Genomic DNA, 23,406 nt, shown 5'->3' with positions numbered 1-23,406 from the left:
ACTACATGTTTTCAATGAGTCCCTGGAGACAGGTGCTCTACCTCCCTCTATGTACAAGGCAAATGTGGTTTTACTTCTAAAACCGGGTATGGATCCAGTTGATCCTGGGCCATACAGACCGATTTCCTTATTACAGTGTGATGTAAAAATCTTAGCAAAGGTCATGGCACTCAGACTGAACGGTGTGATCATGTCCTTAATACATTCTGATCAGGCAGGTTTCCTGCCCCAAAAATCCACTGAAATCAATCTTTGGAGATTGTTCCTAAATTTGCAATCCCGGGCGGACAATCTGGGTTCCAGAGTGCTGCTGTCCCTTGATGCTGCTAAGGCATTTAACAGCGTGGACTGGACCTACTTGTGGGAAGTTATGGTGAAATTTGGGTTTGGCCCGATATATATCTCCTGGGTAAAACTTCTTTATGCTAGACTGCAGGCCGCTATTCGGAATTCTGGCAATATCTCACACTATTTTGATTTGGGTAGGGAAACCAGACAGGGGGCCCTTTGCCCCCCCTTCTCTTCGCCTTGGCTATTGAAACCCTATGCGATTCGGATAAGGTCTCATCCGGATATACAGGGTTTTCAATATGGGAATATTCATGAAAAGGTGATGCTCTATGCTGACGACACTCTACTCTTGCTAGGTGACACAGATGCCTCCCTTAGGGCAGCCATAGCTACGATAGAGGAATTTGGGAAATACTCTGGCCTATTGATAAATTGGTCCAAATCTGCACTGATGCTCCTGGACAGGGATGGGTCTCAGCGGGTGGCTTCCTCGTGCCCCGTTGCCATCACCGTTCAACTTAAATACCTTGGTGTGCTGATATCCCCCTTGGTGCGTGACTATTGCAGATCTAATATTTCTCCTCTTCTTCAGCGGTTTAGGGACTGGATAAAAACATGGAATTCTTTATACTTGTCAGTGGCGGGTAGGGTGAATTTGATTAAAATGGTACTCATGCCCTCATGCCGCAATTATTATACTTGTTACATAACTCTCCTATGATGATTTCCTTAAAAACTTTTCGATTAATCAACTCTATCTTCCGAACACTGATTTGGAAAAACGGATTAAGGATTAAACTTGAACATCTCCAGAGGCCCAAAGATGAGGGGGGACTAGCTCTACCTAACTCATGGTTGTATTATTTAGCTCCTCAATTGCAACACCTCTTAGGGGCTATGGTAGAAGGGGACGATATAGACAGTGTGTCCACTAGCCCATCCCTGGGCATAATGAGACACATGACTCGTGAGGGACCCCTGTTCTCAGCTTTGGAGGCACAAAGATTTGGAAAACCACATAAGCCTTACCCTACCTACAATTTTATCCAGAAGGTGTGGAAGAAAATTAAATACCTACAGGGGGTGGAGGGATTTACTGAGTATACCTACCTAGAGATCGCTAAATTGGAATCTGGGGCCCGATGGAAAGAGTATAGGGTGACCCACCTTAAACATATTTTTCGTAATGGGATATTACTGACGTTTCCTGAGTTACAGGCTAAGTACAATCTTCCTTCTTCCCATGTACTTTCTATATCTACAGCTTAGACATGCGGTTAAGGCCCAAAGTGCATCCTCTGAATGGGTGTTGTCCCAGGTTCCAATCTTTGACATGGTTAGAGATACTACGGTGTCTAAGGGGTTTATTTCACAGTGCTATGCTCAATTGCTACGGATGCACTTGAAACAGCACCCATTGGGAATGTTGGCGAATTAGGAGCGAGATGTTGGTCCAATGGAGACTGAGCAGTGGGACGAAGCCTTCCAGATGGTGACGATCTGCTCTCTGAATGTTGCCCAACGACTGACGCAAATATACATAACACTTAGAGTATACTACACTCCTTACCGACTGCACACGATGGGACTTGCGGTCAACCCCGCCTGTGCGAGGTGCCGGAGGGAACATGGCGACCTTATTCATTTACTTTGGCGATGCCTGAAGTTGCATCCCTACTGGATGGGCGTGGTACAGATTCTTAACAATGTGTTCCAGGTATCATTGGCGGTTGCTCCATTAGAATGTCTGTTGGGAGTACTGGGTGAATATGACTGGGATAAATATGTAAATTAAGCTATTCATAGAGCCCTGTTCCAGGCTAGAAAGTTGATCATGGTGCATTGGAAGTCAGAGGACCCCCTGACTTTAAAAGAATGGATTACTACAATGGGTAATGTTTTGAGAATGGAGAAGGTTATTTTTCAACATAGGGGAATCATGGTCAAGTTTGAAAAACTGTGGGCACCATGGCTGGATCCCCCAGGGCTTGCTCTGGTTGATCTGGTGATGGGTAGGGTTTTGGGCCATGTATGGTAGATCCGAATGCTGCCTTTTTGTCCCTGACACTCTCTATGCCCTTGGATGATACTTATTAAATCGGTGGGTGTAGCTGCAGGGGAATCAGACATATGTATATATTGATGTATGATGGGATGTCATGATGCTGCCTATGTGTATACATGTACATGATGATCTGTAACACTGGTACTGGATTGCTGTCATTATTGATGTTGTTGGTTTAATAAAGTTCTTGTTTGGATATAAAAAAAATGTATATAGATCATTTTTATGAAACAAAACATTTACATTTAAAGACTATATTCTACTCTTAACCAGAATTACACCACCTAGTGGCCTAAAAATTCTACCAGGCCCCCAATGGGCATAAAAAGTAGCTATAACACTTTAAATGAACAACATATATATAGTGCAGCTAAACCTTGCCATGTAGAATCCTCCAGAGCCCAGGAAAACAAAGTAGAAACAGGCATCCTATCTATTCTAACATATCTAGATATTTACCTATGTACATTTCTGCTATAAAATAGAACTCCCTAGCCAGGGACTCATATCAAAAACATAGCAACAGTAGAAGAGGCATTCAAAGATGTGTGGGTTCTGGCTCTGCTAGCCAAAGTCCATAAACTCACATAAAATATATGCAGCTCAGCTCAACTGACACTTGCTATGATGTCACCTCTGAAGCATCAGGAGCACCAACTCCTTTTCTCAGAATGTAGAGCAGTAGTTGAAACTTTGGCAAGGGAGCCTTCCTTTGCTCGGTAGAATGTAAGTTCTTGCAAAGAGTCTCCTTCATTGAGCCATTACCCACCAGAAAGGCAACAACTAGGGTAGTTCCAACAAGAAACAATTTCTCCTGGGAAATACCAAGGTATTTCCTCCTATGGATGGCAATAGTTTAGTTCCTGCACCTAAGAACTTGAGAACAAAGAAACTTCAGAAGGGTTTTCTTCTTTGGGTAAACTTCTTCTTGTGGTAAGCCATTGCCCAACACCACAGCAATGACTAGCCCAAACCTACTTCAGACTGATACACCTGAGCAAGAGCCAAAGTACCCTTTCTCTTAGTTGCAAGGATAGGAAGAAAGTGATTTACAACAGGGTGGTTGCCTCCTATTTGAGCAACAGTTCAGTTCAACATATGAGGACTTGAGAAACTGGAAGTACTTATTGGGAGTTCTTGGTAGAAACTTTACAGAGGGTTTCTTTCTCTGTACTTTTTAGAATGTTGGTGAGCTGCTGCTCCTTTACTACAACAGCAACTCATATAAACCGGACTTGTTAAAAGGTGATGGCCATTTTGGAACTCAACAGTTCAGCTTTCTGAAAGGACAAGGCCAACCTTACGGTGGAACAAACAGAGGCACGAGTACACTTTTTACTGGATTCTCAAAAGGTAAAACTCAGGATTCTAAATTTGTACCATCCTGCCATCTGGGCCCCAGATGTTGATTGACCATTCATGATCTCTGCTGCCAATCTTTCTCACAATGATTTTGTCCTTGTGTATTGACCCCCTCAGCCTCCAGCTTTTTTTGATGGACAAGAACTTTTATCACAAGTGGGAGTAGGTCTGGTTACGGAAGAACTTAGGCATGAGCATTATATCCCAAAATTCACACTATACAAACTGTTTTGGAATCCACTTCTTCCATGATTTTCTTTGGCACCTAAGGGAAGTCGTAGTCCGAGACAAGAGCCACCTGTCTCTGTATAATGTGCTGGAAACTGAAGAATCTAGGCAGCTCACCCTCTGCCTGAATCAATACAGTAGCTTCCACCTTAACTCTTGCAGGTGGCAACCCTTTTACTCCTCCATCAAAAAGTTGTTCAAGTGTATATCACTGGTTCTGGCCTCAGTACTGCTGCCCATTACCCTTGCAGGGAACTGAGATTATAATTGCTGGGCAGTAGCTTAATCAGTCTCTCGCCACAATGACCACACTGGCCCCAGGCTTGCAGCTTAGCCATGACCCACTAGCATCTGCTACATACCAACCCATCCTTGCTGCACAATAACAAACATCTCTGAATCATCAACCACATTACGATGTCAGTCAGCATCCTGCTTTGCAGTTCTGTCATCCTATCTGGATGTTTACCACTATTACTGGCAGCTCTGGTAATCACCTGTGGCTCCCAATGCTTAAGATGTGCCATCATGATGCTCTCTCCACGTGTGGCTCCCTCCTCTACATCCAGAAGTGGTGCATCAACTCCTTTCATCTCTCCAGGTTGGCTGAAATTGGGTGATAACCCCACCTATCTTTTCTTCTGATAGTCTTGATTGCTGGCTGCAATTTTGCCTATTGGGCAGACCTCACTGGTGCTCTTGCTCCCATGCCACGTGTTAACTCTCTCACCACCACCACTCGGGAAATGTTTCTGTACTGACAGTACTCCTCACTGTAAAGCAGGAATTTTCTGCTGTGACACAGAAGTTTACTATACCGATTGGCTCTCTGCAATTCTTCACACACTGTCAGGGAAACGGCCATAGGAGAACTAGCAATGTTGCCAGAAGTACAAATGGGCCCATTCGGCGCATTCCTGTGCGCCCTGGCATGGGAGCGGCAAACAGGCGAACGCAGATGCATGACGGCGCGAATTGTCTTTTGCAATCCACATGACACTAAATAAAAACAATAAAAGTCTCTTCCATCACTGCGATTAATTTGAGAGAAATCCCAAACGAGCCCCCAAATGTAGTGCTACCCCAGTAGGAGCCACTAGATAGATTGCCCAGATCCTTTTCCCCTTTGTTTCCTCTCAGGATCACACACAGTTCAATCACTATTCAGGCTCATTAACCAATCTAGGGGTAGGTTTTTCTGATGCTTTATTGTAGAACTTGGATAGGTAGTGGCTAATGATAGGATGCTCCAGTAACCCTTAGGAATAAGTTCAGGACACTGAACCTTTTCTTGCAGAACTATGAGCGAAGCCCTTGTAGAAGTAAAAAGTTGACTGAGCTTGGTAGTAACAATTTGAGTAGAATTATTTTCCTTTGTGGACAGTTTAAGAAAGGTCCTTTCACTAGGAATTAAATAGACTAAGCTCTTCAGGACACAGAACACAAAATCACCTTTAAACCCCTCACTCTAGCACATAAGGAACAGCCTTAACATACAGTCTCTAGGATCTCTCTCACCAGTCTGTACTCACAAATGTCCTTGAAAAATTGATCTCCTTCCAATATCCTCACGACACTTTTACCCTGTGATGCCAGACTAGATCCTCAGACAACAGACAGCTTTCAGCAACTTTCAGTAAAGCAGGTCTTAGACAGTCACCAACTGGGCATCTGCCTCCAGGAATTGGCCAGAGCTGTGTGAATATTCAGCTGCAGATCAGATTCTTCCTGCCCACTAACTTCAGACCTTTCTGGACCAGCCAGAGGAAAGCAGTCAATCCTACAACCACTGAAACACCAAACAGACTAGAAATATCAACACAGCAACACTGGTTAAGGTGGGCCGAAACTGAATCTGACTAACAACGAATAGGTCACCCATTGACATCCTGGGTGACCCCTCCCCCCTTGCGACATCATCGACCCAGCATGCACCGAGACTCAGTCCCTTAGCTATTTAACCTCTTCCGGACCGCATGCCGCAGATATACTGCGGCAGGCTGGCCCTCCCTTGTTCACGCCCCCACTCGGCAGCGGGGACTCCGATGCACGGGGCCGGTGGCTCCGATTGCCAATGGGCACCCGAGATCTTCCTCGTTGAGAGAGAAGGATGTTCAGCTATTGGAAACACAGCTGACCGTTCTTCTCTCTGGAATGATCACAAAGTGCCTGTAATCCTTCTATATAGGATCACAGGTCTCTGTAATCATTTCAAAAGCCCAACCCCCATACAGTTAGAAACAGTCCCCTAGGCTTACATTTAACCTCTTGATCACCCACTGTGTTAACCCCTTCCCTGCCAGTGTCATTATTTCAGTGACAGTGCATATTTTTAGCACTGATTACTGTGGTAATGTCACTGGTCCCCCCAAAAGGGTAAAAAATGTCAGTTAGGGGTCCGATCTGTCCGCTGCAATGTCGCAGTCTCGCTAAAAATCGCAGATTGTCGCCATTAATAGTAAAAAATAAATAAAATAATAAAAATGACATAAATCTTTTCCGTAGTTAGTAGACGCAATAACTTTTGGCGCAAACCTATCAAAATACGCTTATTGCTATTTTTTTTTTTAACAAAAATATGTAGCAGAAAACAAATTGGTCTAAAATGTTAAAAAAATTTGATTTTTAAATTTTTTTTGGGAATGTTATATAGCAGAATGTGAAAAATATTGTTTTTTTTTTTTAGTATTGTCTCTCTTTTTTTGTTTATAGCGCAAAAAAATAAAAATCGCAGAGGTGATCAAATACCACCAAAAGAAAGCTCTATTTGTGGGGAAAAAAGGAAATCAATTTTATTTAGGTACAGCATCGCACGACCGTGCAATTATCCGTTACAGTAACTCAGTGCCGAATCACAAAAAAAATGGCCTGGGGGCCAATCCTTCCGGTCCAGAAGTGGTTAAGGAATGTCAGATGGAGGAGAAGGCAATTGGCAGGATCGTTTGAGGAGGATGGAGGTTTTATTTTTATTTTTTTGGGGTCCGGCTGTAGCAGCAGGCGTCATAATTGACAATGGGTCTACACCGAAGGAAACTTTTATTTATTTTTTAATAGAGGAATTGTCAAAGTCACTTTTTAAACTTTTTGGGTGAATGGGTAGGGGTACTATGCCCCATACTCATTCACATGGGGGGGATGTAATCTGGGGCCCCCCTTGTTAAAGGGGGCTTTCAAAATCTGATAAGCCCCCCGCCCGCATACTTCCACAACCATTGTCCAGGGTTGTGGGGAGGAGGCCCTTTTTCCCATCAACATTCTATGCATTAGGATAAAAAGCCTTCTGTGTGTAGTAGCCCCCCCCAGCAACCCTAATAGTTACCTGTGCCCCCTCTCTGTCCAGCGATGTCCACGAGTCCCTCGGCCATCCTGGAACTCTCCCTCCTGATTTGCTGAGATACAGCCATGGTGCCATTGGATTCCGTGGCTGTCAATCAAAGTCAGTGAGCCAATGAGGAGAAAGATGTGGCAGGGGCGGATGGCAGTTCTGTGTCTGAATAGACACACAGAGCTGCAGCTCGGCTTGGGTGCCCCTATAGCAAGCTGCTTGTTGTGGGGCACTCGATAGGTGGGGGGGCCAGGAGCAGGAAGGAGGGACCCGAGAAGAGGAGGATCCGGGCTGCTGTGTGCAAAACCAACTGCACAGAGGAGGTAAGTATAACATGTTTGTTATTTAAAAAAAATAAATAAACAAGACTTTACAATCACTTTAAATTTTATTAGTCTTAACCTATCTCAGGTCTCTTCCCACACCTGTAGAAACTTGCCATATTTATACCTGCCGAATGTAGGAAAATGGAAGATTCCTCTGTATCCCTTCAAGCACACAACAATGGCATTAACATCTTCCTGGTCAATGAAATATGACTAGTATCCTCAAGGACTTGCAATCTTAAAGTATAACTAAAGGCAACACTTTTTTTTTTAGTTTTGGACAGAGTGGAGAAGGATTAGAGCCCCTGTCAATTTTTATTTCTGTCTGTGCCTTAAGGAGATTCACCCTCTCTGTTAGTCCTGTTTACCATTATCATTGAAAGTGAAAGTAAAAGAAAATCCCAAATTTTGGGTTGTCACCAGAAAAGTAATAGATGAGAAATCTTCCAATGGGGACACTAGTTCTGGTGACCTGGTTGTCCTCAAGAAATTATTTGAATTTACATAGATTTCCTCTGACTTTCTGTTTTGCTATGGGATAGGAAGTGAAGGGAAATCTCCGCAATGGGAGAGAGATGGCGAAAAAAAATCTGACAGGGGTTATAACCCTCCCTTACCCTATTCAAAATGAAAAGAAAGTTGTGCCCATAGTTCTACTTTAAAGTTTAAAGGCAAAACTCTTTTTCTTTAGTTTTGGATAGAGTGGAGAAGAGCTAGAATGGCTGTTTTTTAGTTCAATCTTATTTTATTGAAAGAGAAGGGTTTTACAGAGTTAGGGGAGAAGCATGGGGGTATGAAACATACAGTGAAATAAATTGTTCAGGTATGACATATGGTAAACTGTGATTTAGTGCACACAACAATCAAAATCAACAAGTGCAGATAAGGAACTTAAACCGCCAGGTCCATCAGATCCTGGCAGCAGCACAAGGTCAAAAAAAAAACAGCAACTTGGAGTGGCAGGTGGTAACATAAATATGAGAAAATTCAAGGAAAGGCCAACACCAGTATAAACACTTTCATGGCTGGTGTCACTTGAGGAGATTGTGGGAAGTGTGATAGGCATTGATAAGTATCCCGGCTTTCCATTGAGAAGCGCCTAAAAACAACAAATAAGCAAGAGAGGGTTGCCTTATGGTGTCAATGGTACAGCCAGAGAGGGGAATAAAGATAAGAGGATGGGAGAAAGCAGGAGAATGTAAAGAGGAATGCCAAGGGGGCAAAGAAGGCGGAGGAAATCAGGAGGGGCCGCCCACGTCCCACTACTGCCCCCCAGCACCAGGCAGCACAGACTTCTCGAGCCAGGACTGAAAGGCGTCCGAACACTGAAACATGTCCCAGGACCTCCAAGCAGCAGAGAATCGGTCCTCCCTGCCCCCCTCCCGCGCCAACAGGTTTTCCATGTCTCTAAGCCGGTCCAGTTCCAGAGCCCACTCAAGTTTAGAGGGTACGTGCTTGGTCTTCCAGTGTCTGGGTATCACCGTCCGAACAGCCGCCAAGAAAAATCTCAAAACGTCTCTCTTGATCGACCGGAAGGAGCCGGGTAACAAAGACAACAGGGCCAGTTCCGGTGTCGCAGAAACATTGGTTGCCTGGAGCCTGCAATACAGAGCTACAATTCCAGTCCACAATTCATGGATCTGGGGACATTCCCACCAGATGTGGATAAGTGTTCCCCTAGAGGACGTGCACCGCCAACATTGGTCCGATTGGAGTGGGAAATGGCTGTTTTTTATTGCTGCATGTGCCCCCGTTAGGGAGAGTCACACTCTCTATTTGTCAAGTTTACCATTAACATTGAAAGTAAAAGTATAAGAAAATGAAAAATTTTAGGTTTTCCCCAGAGAAGTAATAGAGGGGAAATCTTACAATGGGGTCACTAGTTCTAGTGACCTGGCGGTCCGCAAGGAATTCCTGTAATTTGCAGGGATTTCCTCTTACTTCCTGTATGGCTATGGGACAGGAAATTAATGGAAATCTCTGCAATGGGACAATATATACCCTTCTCTGACACCTGTCTGATTTGGGTTTTTTTTTCACCATCTGTGTCCCATTGCAGAGATTTCCCTTCACTTCCTGTCCCAAAGCCAAACAGGAAGTGAGAGGAAATCCCTGCAAATTAAGGGAATTCCTTTGGTGCCCAGGTTACTAGAACTAGTGTCCATATTGGAGGATTTTCCCTCTATTTATTTTCTGGGGAAAACCCAAAATTTTGAATTTTTTTTATTTTCACTTTCAATGATAACAGTGTAGCGGGGTTAAACATGCCTAAAGACACTGTTTGATATGTGGGAAGGAACTAGGCTCCCTCTAGTGGTAGCTGCATGGAATTTCCCGGGCTGTGACTTCCTTTTCACAAGATGAAGAAACTACATCTCCCAGGCTGCTTTGCAAGATCCAGGAACTAGGCTCCCTCTAGTGGTAGCTGCATGGAATTTCCCGGGCTGTGACTTCCTTTTCACAAGATGAAGAAACTACATCTCCCAGGCTGCTTTGCAAGATCCAGGAACTAGGCTCCCTCTAGTGGTAGCTGCATGGAATTTCCCGGGCTGTGACTTCCTTTTCACAAGATGAAGAAACTACATCTCCCAGGCTGCTTTGCAAGATCCAGGGTGCATGGCTGCACCGCACGGCACTATGGGGGAGGTTATTTAAAGGAAGAGAGAAGCGCGCGAAGGGGGGGGGCCTTTCTGCGCTGGACTCTGAGGAACCAGCGAGCGAGAGTGAAGGACTGACACTGGATATTGGGCCAGAGCCTTTTAGCCTGGAGGGACGACGTGGAACCGTCCCATCTCAAGCACGAGGCACATTCCTGGAGGTCATACTGCTGTTTGCCGAGACCGGAAGTCATCCGCCAGAAGGACCCCGCGCGGCTGGCACATAGCCAAAGGACTGAGACCGCAGTGGAAGCGCGCGAAGGAGAAACTTCTGTTGGTGAGAGGGCACATGCCCAATAACTGACTTTATCTGCTGAAGAGACAGTTTTATCTACAGATAGCGGTAGCGCAGCAGGAGGTGATAAAACCCCGGGGTTTATCACCATACTCTCTCAGGAGACTCATAGACAAACAATAAGGTCTGTAAAGGAGTCGCCAGAGGCTTATCTCTCTCGCAGAAGTTATTGCTCAGTTACGCAGACACCCTGCGGTGACAACTAACAGCTCGTTGTTTTTTCTCTCTTGATCTTTATTCCTAATCTGGATTACAAATGAGCTCTATTCAATAACCTTGCTAGCGAAGATCAACAAGAAAGAAGAGAACTCTGGGGGAGGGACTCAGATAGGCCCACCTACCTGGTACTGTGTCTAGCCTTAATGCAGGAGGAGTGTGGGGGTATTCTTTTACCTTTTTAAAGCTGTTTTAAATAACCTTTTATGGACTTGTATTGTATTGTATTGTATCTCCCCTATTCAATTTGATACATAGTAAACTAAGTTTGGTTAATTACAATCTTGTGCGTTGTTCCATTGTGTCACCCAGAAGGACTACTATTCAAGAAGGTAACAAGGTATTGTTGCATAGTGAAGTATTGTATCCCAACCTGTGTATCTATTTGATAGTCCAGTCCTATTCTGGGTCAGTTGTGCCTGAGGAGGGATCGAGCCAATTTGATTGGGTTGTTAGGCAGGGTGTAGACCCAATAATATAATCAGCAGCTCCTGCGGGGGTGGTGCTACACGTGGGGGCTCGTCCGGGATTTCTACAGTCCTGCAATACAACCCTCTCAGCCATAGAATCCCCTCCCACGCAGAAATGGATCCTGTCGCTGCTGCTGAGTGGTGCAAGGAAGAGAATGTCATAGTGGAAAATGGCCTGGTGGTTGAAATCAAGGGAGAAGCCTGGACTGAAGAAAAGCTCCTCCCTGTTTTGAGGGCACTATCCACAGACAGGAAATTTTGGGTGATTGACATGAAAACTGACACCACTGTCCCACACACGTATGCACTGTGTGAGTGGAGGAAGGGGGTCCCTGATTATTTCAACGGAAACAGTGTAAAAACTACTGACCAAACAGAACTTTTCCTGATACATCCAGGAGTTCCTATTGCGGGTCCCTCATCCACCACCCCTGGGGTATCCAGCCAAGAAAAAGGTGTCCAAGAAGGGCATCCTGAGTCATCACCTTTGTCGACTTTTAGCTCAGAACTGTGTGCTGTTCTTGGGGAGATTGTGGCAAAATGTAGTAGGGACTCCTCGAGCTATTTGATGACTGGATATAGGAAGCTCCGGACATTCTCTGGGAAACAGCCTGTGCCTTCAGCAGAAGATGGGTTCGAAGAGTGGTTAGATACCGCCACTCAGGCTTTGGAGGAATGGGAGGTATCAGAACAGCACAAGAAGCAGAGAATCACAGAGAGTTTAAGGGGACCTGCATTAGAGGCTGTACGTAATCTAAAGCTTAGCAAGAAGAACTGCACTGCACAGGATTATTTGGACATTCTGCAAGATGTGTTTGGTCGGACGGAGAACGCGGCTGAACTTCTCTACCAGTTGGACCACTGTTATCAAGAAGAGGGGGAGAAGTTGTCCGAATTCATTAAACGTCTGGATAGGATTATCCACCAGATTCTGTTAAAGAAAGGAATAGACCACCGGAAAATAGATGAGACTCGTGCACGACAGGTTCTGAAAGGGGCTCAACCTTTAGATCCCATTGCCATACTGTTACGAACTCGTCGAGATGGCGGCATTCTAGAATACCCCGATCTGATTCGAATGGTCAGAGAGGAAGAGGTTATGTTGGACAACAAGAAGAAAAGTCGGCAGTTTGACTCAACTGCCCGGGTTGGAGTGATAAGTGTGGAAGAGGGTGACTCTCAAGTTGAACTCCTAAAGACCCAAGTGTCTCAGTTGATAGAAATGGTGTCCATCCTGACTGGTCAGGTATCCACTCTACCCAAGGGGAGTATATCGGAGAGGCCAGATGAACCTGTTAGTCTCAGCACAGATCCAGAGCCACGGCCTGCAAGATTGTTAACTTGTTTCAACTGCGGGGGAGTTGGGCATGTTAGAAGGGTATGTCCCAGCTCAGGAAATGCTGCCGCGAAACCTCGCGAGCCAGCGGGAAACTTCAGAGGACACCGGTGAAGGAGTCAACCGGGTGTCCGTCAGTCTTAAGGGACTCCAGAAGTGGTGCAGGATCAGGGAAACTGAGTCAGGGGGTCAGACCCAAATATAATACCCCCAGTTCTAGACTCCGGGTTACTGAGGGAAGGAAAGTCAATGCACACCGGGTTCAGCGGGGGCCCAGATCAAGGAAGAAAAAGGAGAAGAGGGCCAGGGTACAGAGAACTGAATCAGACAACCAGGCTACATCAAGAGAATTCCCAACTAACTTGGTCGGGCCCTCCCCAGTGGTCTCGGTTCAGGTGGAAGGAATTTACACAAGAGCCCTCCTTGACACAGGGGCCCAGGTGACTCTTTTGTATAGAGACTTCTATGATAAATATCTTACCCATCTACCTTTGCAGAAGTTGGAAGATCTGGAGATATGGGGTATTGGGACCCAAAGTTTTCCCTATGACGGGTATCTGCCAATCAAGTTGACCTTTGATCCATCAGTGGCTGGTGAAGCGGAAACCTTCGACACCTTAGCGGTGGTCTGTCCTCGTCCACCAGGGGCCAACAAAAGCTCTCTCATCGTAGGAACAAACACTGACCTGGTAAGGCGCCTTCTGATACAACTGGTCCAGGGACAAGATGCTCAGGCGCCAAGGATCCATCCCATGCTACGGCAGGCCTACCAACGATTAGTGTTGGAGCAAGAGACCCCCGCAGAAGGAGTTGGACGACTCTGGAAGCTGGATAGAGCAGAAAAGGTCTTACAGCCAGGAGAGGTGGCCTGTTTTAAGGCTTCTGTTAAACTCACATGGCAACAGCCGGGTCCCTTCATTATCTTTGAATCAGGTCAAAAGGAGAGACAGAGAGGGATAGAAGTGATCCCTGAGGTGATCCCTTTGAAGGTGTTACAGGAAAACCGTGGAAGGGTTTTAGTGAGTGTCAGAAACACCTCTATTACACCAGTGAAGGTACCGGCCAGAGTGCTCCTGGGCCAAGTCAACCCGGCTACCCCAGTTGCCCCCATTGATTTCAAAGAAAAGGAACAGGGTGAAGCGGTTATAGAGGAGCTTTGCTCTGGAAACGCTGCCCTCCCGCCGGAATGGGTGAAGAGGGCCAAGGCACAACTTGCTCGATGTAGGGAAATATTCTCTAAGGACGAGTTTGACGTGGGATGTGCCAGGAGCGCCACTCATAAGATCCGCCTGAGTGAGGACAAGCCTTTCAGGGAGAGAGTCCGGCGAGTCCCCTTAGGTGACTTAGAAGATCTACGTCAACAGCTGGCAGAGCTCAAAAAGATCGGGATTATCCGAGAATCCAGGAGCCCGTATGCTTCCCCGATAGTGGTAGTCCGGAAGAAAAATGGATCTTTGAGGCTTTGTATCGACTACCGAACGCTGAACAGAAGAACCATCCCAGACCAGTATACCACTCCTCGAATCGAAGATGCCCTACAGAGTCTGTCAGGGGCGAAGTGGTTCAGTGTGATGGACTTAAAGAGTGGGTATTATCAGATCCCCATGCACCCTGAAGATCGGGAGAAAACAGCCTTCATCACCCCTGTGGGGTTCTTTGAGTTCAATCGCATGCCTCAGGGGTTGTCCGGGGCCCCTGCTACCTTCCAAAGGCTGATGGAGAGGACCGTTGGAGATATGAATTTGATAGAGGTACTGGTATACTTGGATGATGTTATCGTGTTTGGCAGAACTTTAGAAGAACATGAGGAGAGGTTGGAAAAGGTCTTGAAGAGGCTACATGAAGAAGGTCTGAAACTTTCTCCTGAGAAGTGCCAATTCTATCAGTCCTCGGTCCATTACTTGGGCCATATCGTGTCTGAAGAAGGGGTGGCCACTGACCCGGACAAGCTGGATGCTGTTGCTTCCTGGCCGAGACCCACAAATGTGACCGAACTCCGGTCATTCTTGGGCTTTTGCTCCTATTACAGGAGGTTTGTGGAGGGGTTCGCCCAGATTGCCCGACCCCTAAATGAGCTCCTGAAGAATGAAGAAGATGATGTCCCTGAGTTGGTAAAGCCGGCGAAGTCCACCATAGGCCCCCGGAAGGCTAAGGAATCCATCCAGGATCAGTGGACCCCGGAATGCGAAGGGGCCTTTGTCCAGCTGAAGGAAACCCTAACCACTGCCCCTGTGTTGGCCTATGCGGACCCCACAAAACCATATGAACTGCATGTTGATGCCAGCCGAGATGGGCTGGGGGGGGTACTTTATCAGGAGCATGAGGGTCATCTGCGACCTGTTGCCTATGTGAGCAGAAGCCTACTGCCTGCTGAAAGGAATTATCCTACTCACAAACTTGAATTCTTGGCCTTGAAGTGGGCAGTGGTTGACAAATTGAAAGACTACCTGTACGGAGCTGAATTCATTGTCAAGACAGATAATAATCCCCTCACCTATCTGTTGACTACGGCCAAGCTGGATGCAACAGGACATCGATGGTTGGCTGCCCTCTCTAGCTTCAATTTTAGCCTGAAGTATCGGCCAGGAATCGGAAATAGGGATGCAGATGCCCTATCCAGAAGGTTGCATGTTCCACAGGAACCTGCGGAAGAATGGACTCATTTGGCTCCAGAAGGGGTGCGTGCCCTATATCAGGGAACTGAATTTCGATCCCGAGGAGGGTCAAGAGCAGAAGAGATTGGGGTTTCGGCTATCGGAGTACCCAAATGCTACTGCCAGGTGACCCAAGTTGAAGGGGAGGGTTTGCCCCGGCTGTCCAAAAGGGACTTGCGGAAGGAGCAGTTGGAAGACCCTTTGGGAAAACTTCTCTTGGAAGCCCTGGAGATCCAGAGCCCTGAGTTGCTTCTAACTGACTCCCCTCAGGGGGCCCGTCTGTTGCATAGAGAGTGGACCCGGTTACAGATCAGAGAAGGAGTGGCCTACCGGAGAGGTCCATCTGAAGATCTGGAGGAGAAGTGGCAACTGTTCTTACCAGCTAAATACAGAGAGGGAGTTCTGGCCGCTCTTCATGATAATCATGGCCATCTGGGGCCCGAAAGAACCTTTCAGCTTGTCAGGGACAGGTTCTACTGGCCTTGTATGAGGGCCGAAGTTGAAGGATACTGTCATTCTTGTGTCCGGTGTATACAGAGGAAGACTCTGCCACGTCAAGCAGCCCCAATGGGCCATCTACAAAGTCAGGGACCCATGGAGCTGGTGTGCATTGATTTCCTTTGCTTAGAGCCTGATCTGAGTGGCCAGGGGAATGTCCTTGTGGTAACAGACCATTTTACCAGATATGCTCAAGCATTCCCAACAAGGGATCAGAAGGCCTCAACGGTAGCCAAAGTTCTTGTAGAGAAGTTCTTTGTACATTATGGGTTACCACAACGCCTCCATTCTGATCAGGGAAGGGACTTTGAAAGCAGACTGATCAAGAGACTGTTAGATATGTTAGGCATTCAAAAGACTAGAACCACTCCCTACCATCCACAGGGGGATGCCCAGCCTGAACGATTTAACAGGACTCTTTTGGATATGTTGGGGACTTTGAGCTCAGAGAAGAAACAGCATTGGGGCAAGCACGTAGCTGCCATTGTGCATGCCTACAACAGCACTGTCAGTGATGCTACTGGATATTCCCCTTATCGGCTGATGTTTGGAAGGGAGGCTCGGTTGCCAGTGGATTTGGCCTTTGGCATTTCGCCTGATCATACCTCTTCAGCATCGCATAGAGGATATGTGGACCGACTGCGGAAGAGTCTGAAAGCGGCCTATGACAAGGCTCAGGCCACATCTGATCAACGTGGACTGCGGAATAAAAAAAATTTCGACCTAAAAGTTCGGATCCATGACCTGCAACCAGGGGACAGGGTTTTGTTGAGAAACTTGGGTGTCCCGGGAAAACACAAGTTGGCAGACCGCTGGAAGTCCCAACCTTATGTTATCTGCAAGCAACTGCCAAACCTTCCTGTGTACCAAATTCGGCCTGAAGGAAGTGTGGGTCCATTGAAGGCTTGGCATCGGAACCATTTGCTGCCTCTCTCTGAAGCGGTTCGTATGCCCCCTGTGGAAGACTTGTCAGAGGCCCCTTCGACTTCTCGCCGGTCCAGACCAGTTACCAGATCTCAGACGACGCTCCCAGATGAGGGAGAGGGAAGTTCTCCATCTGAAGATTTGGAAGATGAAGAGGAGGTACCCGACTGGTTGTGGTCATCTCAGTTGCCAGAACCCACATCTGCCTCCCTGTCTTCATCTGACTTGGCTGATAGAGGAGCCCTTCGGGCAGAAGCCCCTGAATTCATACCCTTTCATATGCTTCCAGAAGAAGCAGCTGAGGATGAAGATTCTGAGGAGGAGGTTGCACCCTTCTCTGAAGAAGAACTGACCTCTCTTGAACCATCAGGTTCCTCTGTGTTGGAACATGAGGAGGGGGACATTGAAGAATCCTCAGAAGTGCCTGATCCTAGCACCTCTGAGAGCATGCCTCCACGGGAACAGAGGGAAAGGAGAGTCATTCACCCACCTAAGAGACTGACCTATGATCAATTGGGTGAATGTTCGGAAGAAGCTGTTTTTACCTCCAAAAGATCTCCTGACCAGCCTAGTTCCTCCACTGTAGATTTGGTGGGGGACAACCCTAGCTCACCCCCAGGCACAACTGTACAAGCCACCCAAGTTGGGGGGGTCTGTGAGAGATCATGAGAACAAAGTATTGAAGTAGAAAACGTTTGCATTTAAGTTTGTACATAAGGATATTGGGTTTGGCCATTATAATAAGCACAGTTTTTGATGTTCACAATTTGGTTTACTTTGTGAGTTAATGTTTGCGCACATTTTGTTGCTTTGACCTCACTATATGTTTTTTTTCTCTTTCTCACCTTTTGATGTTTTTTTTTCAACACAAACTTTAAGATGTAAGTGTTTAAGAAATTGCAAAGGCACATGTGCTTTTTAAAGGAGCACTATATAAAAGCACTAGAAATCAGCACTATATTAACACTGTAGAAATCACTTATTTGTTTATTAATTGCACTTTATCGTTTTACTGTTGCACTGCTATTAGAATACAAAATTGGATGTATTCAGATTGACTTATTTCAGCAAAATGTTAATGTTTTTGTTGTATAATGCCAACCTATGCACTAGGGTACATACTGTTGACCTCTTTGGGGACCAAAGTTTCTCAAGTGGGGGGAGTGTGTAGCGGGGTTAAACATGCCTAAAGACACTGTTTGATATGTGGGAAGGAACTAGGCTCCCTCTAGTGGTAGCTGCATGGAATTTCCCGGGCTGTGACTTCCTTTTCACAAGATGAAGAAACTACATCTCCCAGGCTGCTTTGCAAGATCCAGGAACTAGGCTCCCTCTAGTGGTAGCTGCATGGAATTTCCCGGGCTGTGACTTCCTTTTCACAAGATGAAGAAACTACATCTCCCAGGCTGCTTTGCAAGATCCAGGAACTAGGCTCCCTCTAGTGGTAGCTGCATGGAATTTCCCGGGCTGTGACTTCCTTTTCACAAGATGAAGAAACTACATCTCCCAGGCTGCTTTGCAAGATCCAGGGTGCATGGCTGCACCGCACGGCACTATGGGGGAGGTTATTTAAAGGAAGAGAGAAGCGCGCGAAGGGGGGGGGCCTTTCTGCGCTGGACTCTGAGGAACCAGCGAGCGAGAGTGAAGGACTGACACTGGATATTGGGCCAGAGCCTTTTAGCCTGGAGGGACGACGTGGAACCGTCCCATCTCAAGCACGAGGCACATTCCTGGAGGTCATACTGCTGTTTGCCGAGACCGGAAGTCATCCGCCAGAAGGACCCCGCGCGGCTGGCACATAGCCAAAGGACTGAGACCGCAGTGGAAGCGCGCGAAGGAGAAACTTCTGTTGGTGAGAGGGCACATGCCCAATAACTGACTTTATCTGCTGAAGAGACAGTTTTATCTACAGATAGCGGTAGCGCAGCAGGAGGTGATAAAACCCCGGGGTTTATCACCATACTCTCTCAGGAGACTCATAGACAAACAATAAGGTCTGTAAAGGAGTCGCCAGAGGCTTATCTCTCTCGCAGAAGTTATTGCTCAGTTACGCAGACACCCTGCGGTGACAACTAACAGCTCGTTGTTTTTTCTCTCTTGATCTTTATTCCTAATCTGGATTACAAATGAGCTCTATTCAATAACCTTGCTAGCGAAGATCAACAAGAAAGAAGAGAACTCTGGGGGAGGGACTCAGATAGGCCCACCTACCTGGTACTGTGTCTAGCCTTAATGCAGGAGGAGTGTGGGGGTATTCTTTTACCTTTTTAAAGCTGTTTTAAATAACCTTTTATGGACTTGTATTGTATTGTATTGTATCTCCCCTATTCAATTTGATACATAGTAAACTAAGTTTGGTTAATTACAATCTTGTGCGTTGTTCCATTGTGTCACCCAGAAGGACTACTATTCAAGAAGGTAACAAGGTATTGTTGCATAGTGAAGTATTGTATCCCAACCTGTGTATCTATTTGATAGTCCAGTCCTATTCTGGGTCAGTTGTGCCTGAGGAGGGATCGAGCCAATTTGATTGGGTTGTTAGGCAGGGTGTAGACCCAATAATATAATCAGCAGCTCCTGCGGGGGTGGTGCTACAACAGTAAGTAGGACAAATAGAGGGTGAATCTCCCTAATGGGAACAGGGACAGCAATAAAAACTGACAAGCGTTCTAATTCCTCTCTACTCTAATCAAAACTAAAAATAAAAGTTTTGCTTTTAATTATACTTTAAACTATGGGAGCAGACTTGTATAAAGTATTCAAAATTTCTACTTGAGTAAAAGTACAAGTGCTCGATCAAAAAGTGACTTGAGTAGAAGTGGAAGTGCTCGCAGAAAAAGTTACTTAAGTAGAAGTACTAAAGTATTCAACATTTTTTTTACTTAAGTATTGCAAGTAGTTTTTTCAAAAAATTTGCTACTTAAGTACTAAAAGTAAAAAGTACCAGTAGTTTTGAAAAAAAATTTCTACTCAAGTACTGAAAGTAGAAGTACAAGTACTGTGTTATGTAGTTATTAAAGAAAGAAGTCAAAAGTTTGAACATCATATTGTTTTTTATTATTTCAAATGATTTATTCAAATGATTAACCTAAAGGACAATCACAATTCCTTAGGCTGTAACTTTTTGTAAACAAAAAACAGATAAAGTATGTCCCTCCCTTCCCCTTTTAAAGCATCCACCTTTTAAAGCCAGGGGTGGTCTCCTTCCTGAGCTTCCTCACTCTCACAGCCAGGCAGATCACTTGAAGTTGAAGGGCCAGGGGTTTTCAGCTGATCAAAAGGCAGAACAGGAGCATGCGCAGTCTTCTTAATCGCGGTTTGATTTGATTTGCTCAATTGATGATGAAGTGCCAGGCCAGCTTCATCAAACCTACAACGCTTAAAGTGAAAAATGCATCAAAAACTACTAACAAAGTGGCTGTGCTAAAAATGCTAATAAAGTGCCTGCAATTATATATATTCTTCTTGTATTCAAAATCATCGCCCACAGTATCAAAAATAAAGTGACATGTCTGTGCTAAATGCAGTGCAAATTATTCCCACAATGTAAATGTAATTCATATAAAATATATATGACAATACCACAATAAAATAAGTTGTGATTGTGAATAAGTTGGGTGCAAGTTTAAGTGTATAAACTAAACTTTATAACGAAAAGTCCATAACTGAATTCCAGTGTGCAATCTAAGAAGTGCTGTCACTTGCTGTCAGATGCTTCCACCTTTCTTCTGTGATCTGCTCAAGTAAAGTGGTGGACTGGATAGCCTCTCTCTCTGCCTCTCTCTCTGCCTTAGTAGCACTGGCACTGCACTGGTTCAAAAAGCTGTCTATATTATTGTCATTAAAAGAACTTGTCAGAACATGCTTCCACCACCTGTCCTTCACACTAGTAGTGCTCATTTGCTTTGCTCAAGTCAAGTGCCACTGCCAGTGGCCACTGCAGTGCAGGCACAGCCGCACAGGCAGGCCGCAGGAAGCACAGGCCGCACCACAACACAACACTTATGGTCCAGGTCCATGGACCATGGATGGTCGGATAATCATCATAGCCGTCAGTCTCACTCTTCTTGGTTCAAAAAAGCCACCCATGACCCGTGTGTATATAATATATTAATATTTTATATTGATTATTTGATTCTGAAATGGCACATTTGCCATGGCAAGGATTAGGCCCTCTCCACGGTCCACCTCACTCACCTCATAGAGAAGAAGATGAGATAACGAAGAAAATGCTCCGAGTCCCGCCGCCCGCGTCACAACTCCTCTCAGTAAGGGCCCTAAGGGGTGGAGTCTGAGTGACACACAACACGTTTAGAGGTGCAGACCTCGAGCGGGAAGACGGCAGCACGGCTCCTCCAGTGCGGTCTTAACTTGATGATCATGACAGTGATTCCGCAGGCCGCGGCGCGAGCGAGGCTGTGGGATTGATTGAATTGAGTTGTGCTGCCTACTGCTACACGCTACCTACTACTAAATTGTGAGTCAGTATATTTTATTTCATTTTTATATATAAAAGCGGTATTGTTGAGCACTACTAGCCACTAGATCTCCTGGCTGTCACTTTGTCACATGTTGGGGAATCACATCGGCTCAGCTCCAGAAGTGGCGGGTGTCCCCGTCATCCTGCCAGGGCCGCCAAGAAGTTCATCACCTAATCTTAAGTTATTAATATCTTATGAGGAGAGGACCTATGAGATTGAGAATTGAAATAATTAAATATATATGGCTTTTTGAACCAGTGCAGTCAGTGCCACAGTGCCACCCAGACGCTATCCACCAGTGCCACCACCATTAAGTGTGTTGGTCGGTCACTCGAGCACTGAAGGAGGTGGAAGTATCTGACAAGTGAAGTGACACTTTAGATTTGCACACTGGAATTCATTTATGGACTTTTCGTTATAGATAGGTTTACACACTTCAACTTGTTGCACGCACCTGACCTAACTTATTTCATAACTTATTTTATTGTGATTTATTGTCATATTTTATATGAATTGAATTTACTGTTACATTGTGGGAATAAATATTTCCACTGCATTTAGGCTTTAGGACATTCATGTCACTTTATTTTTGATACTGTGTGGATTGTGGGCAGGGCACTGGGGGCAACAATGATATTATATCGATTGCACAGGCACTTTATTCGCACAGCCAAGTTGTGTTTGTTAGTAGTTTCTTGATGCACTTTAAGTGCTGTAGCACAATTTATTTGTTGGTTTCATATTTTCTTTTTATTGGAAAGATTTGGTATAGCAGCTTTTATTATACACAGCCTTTATTTTCGTATGCGCTGATAATACACATGCTTTGAGCTTTATGTAACCTGCCATCTACTGTTCTGGCAGTGGTAATTTTTTTAAAAGTAACGAGTAACTATGCAGAACAAAAAAAAAATACTTGAGTAGAAGTATCGAAATCATCGAAAAAATGTAGTGAAGTAAAAGTAGAAGTAGGAGAAAAAAATTCTACTCTAGGAAAGTACAGATACCGCATTTCGGTAATTAAGTACAGTACTTAAGTAGTTCTACTTCGTTACTATACATCTCTGTATGGGAGCCAAGGCTTCATTGTCTTATAGTATCCCAAGGGGGAGGATAAAGGCAAGCAAAGGGCTGCATCCAGCCCCCCGGCTGCTATTTGTGCCAATCAGTCAGTATTATTCCAGTCAGTAAGCAGCAGGGCCGGGACAATGGGTGGACAGTAGAGCCACGTGCCCCGGGTGCAGTTTAAATATGTGATAAGAAGGGCAGTGCCATCATTAAAGAGCCCCAGGCAATGCAGTGCACTGGGGCCCTGCCTACACAATCACCCACCAGAATAAAAATGCAAATTATCGATAAGGCGATATTTATTGGTACAGCAGTGCCAGGCTTATGACAGCTTCCAAGTTCAACGGCTGGGTTCGGTGAACACACACGGATGGGTGTCTAACTTGACTGTTCTGTGTGTGCCTGTTCCCGTGGAGGCAGACAGGCATTCCTGCAGTTGTGGGCACCCCCTCCACGGCCCAAGTGGCCTGACAGCAGCGCAGGGCCGACAGGCACTTGCCATCTGCTAAGTTTGGCAACGGGAAGCACATGGGAATCAGGACTAATGCACTAATGCTTGGCTGGGGCTGGGTCACTGCCCATTTGGTAAGATTGCCCTTGAGAAAGGGGCACTCTGAGAGTTTATGCCACTTTTCCTCCTCACTGACAGGAGTAAATGTCTTTCTCCCACTGCTCTGTGTCAGCTAACCCAGCTCTAAGTTAGCTCTCCTACTTACTGCAACATAACAGTCCCTCTCCTCCTTCACCAAGCCCTCTGCACTCCAATCAACTTGCTATCCTTACCGGGTCACTCCACATTCATTCCAGATATGGTACTTTATTTCAGTCTTGGCTCATTTCACCCCTGCTTCATTCCCCCTCCCTCCGTTTACACATCCCTCCAGGCACAATCATGTGTAGCACCCTCCTAGGTAGGTGCCAGAATAAAGTATAGAAAATAAAGTATAGTTTTTGGATCTACTGCAGCCAGTGGTGTATTTAGGTATTGTGCTGCCCTAGGCCTGACTAAACTTGTGCACCCCTTAATTTAAATATGACCCACCCCTTCCTGTAAAGGCCACACCCCTTCCTGTTTATGACCCACCCTGTCATCTGTAAACCACAGACCACAACCACAGTCTATCAGTGCCCATCAGTGCTGCCATATCAGTGCCCATTAGTGCAGCCATATCAGTGCCCATCAGTGCAGTTTATCAGTACCCACCATTGC

The sequence above is a fragment of the Pelophylax lessonae genome (genome assembly GCF_965119305.1).
Source record: "Pelophylax lessonae genome assembly, chromosome: 1".
In the NCBI taxonomy this organism is placed as follows: Eukaryota; Metazoa; Chordata; class Amphibia; order Anura; family Ranidae; genus Pelophylax; species Pelophylax lessonae.
This window is presented reverse-complemented; position numbering follows the sequence as displayed.